Below are 1,654 nucleotides of genomic sequence, written 5' to 3' on the forward strand. Positions count from 1 at the left end.
TTCAAATGATTTACAAAAAAAATCATTGTAAATGATGTCATTGGTATAGAAATTTGCAGTGGTTTTGTTAATTATTAAATTATTGTCAACTGAAGAAAAAAAAAAAAAAGTGGTACTACCTGACGTTGTTAGGTGCTGTCTAGTTGGCTCCAAGTCATAGCGACCCTACGCAGAACAGAACAGTCCGGTCCTACACCATCCGCACACAGCACCAGTGTGCTAATACTGTGCCACTCCATCTCAGTGTGGGGCTTCCTGGTTTTCCCCAACGCTCCGTTTTACCAAACATGATGTCCTTCTCCAGAGAATGGTCCCTCCTGATAATATGTCCGAAGTATAAAAGATGAAGTCTGCACATCCTAGTTTCTAAGGAGCTTTCTGGCTGTACTTCTTCCAACACAGATTTGTTTGTTCTTCTGGCAGTCATGGTACTTTCAATATTCTCCTCCAACACCAGAACTCAGATGCATCGATTCTTCTACGGTCTTCCTTATTCAGTGTCAATCTTCACATGCATATGTGGTCATTGAAAACACCACGGTTTGAGTCAGGTGCATTTTAGTCCTCAAACTGGCATCTTTGCTCTTGAACACTTTGAAGAGGTCTTAAGAGTGCCACAGATTTGCCTGATGCAATACATCCTTTGATTTCTTGACTGCTACTTCCCTAAGTATTGATTGTGGGGCTACGCAAAATAAAGTTTTTGACAACTTCAATCTTTTCTTCATTTATCCTGATGATATCTATTGGTCCAGTGGTGAGGTTTTTTGTTTTCTTTACATTGATGTGCAACCCATATCGAAGGTTGTGGTCTTTGATCTTCATCAGTAAGTATTTTAAGTTCTCTTCGCTGTCAGCAAGCAAGGTTATGTCAACTGGATATCACAGTCCTCCTCCAATCCTGATGCCACATTTCTCTTTATATAATCCAGTATCTCTGATTATTTGCTCAGCATACAAACTGAATAAAGATGGTGAAAAAATATAACCTTGGCCCACATTTTCCTGATTTTATGCCATTCAGTGTCCCACTGTTCTGTTCAAATAACTGCCTCTTGGTCTATGTACAGTTTTCTCATGAGCACAATGAAGTGTTCCAGAATACCCTTTCTCCACAATGTTGTCCATAACTTGTCATGATCCACACATTGAGCCTTACTACTCAATAAAGCCCAGGTAAATACCTTTCTGGTATTCTTTATTTTCAGTCAAGATCCATCTGACATCAGCAACCATGTTCCATGTCCTCATCTAAATCCATCTTGAACCTCTGGCAGTTCCCTGCCAACGTATCGTTGCAGATTTAAATTATCTTCAGCAAAATTTTAGTTGCATGCGATATTAATGATATTGTTTGATGATTTCCACATCTGTTGGGTCACCTCTCTTTGTGATGGACACAAAATTAGATCTCTTCCAATCAGTTGCCCAGGTAGCTACCTTCCACATTTATTGGCATAGATGAGTGAATGCCTCCAGGATTGCCTCACTGTTGAAAGATTTCAATCTGTATTCCACCAATTCCTGGAGCCATGTTCTCTGCCAAGGCCTTCAGTGCATCTTGGACTTCTTCCTTCAGTACCAATGGCTCTTGTTCATATGCAACCTCTTGAAATGGTTGAACATTAACCATTTGGTTTTGGTACAGTGCCTC

This window comes from Chrysochloris asiatica, unplaced genomic scaffold, assembly GCF_000296735.1.
Source record: "Chrysochloris asiatica unplaced genomic scaffold, ChrAsi1.0 scaffold00040, whole genome shotgun sequence".
Classification (NCBI taxonomy): Eukaryota; Metazoa; Chordata; class Mammalia; order Afrosoricida; family Chrysochloridae; genus Chrysochloris; species Chrysochloris asiatica.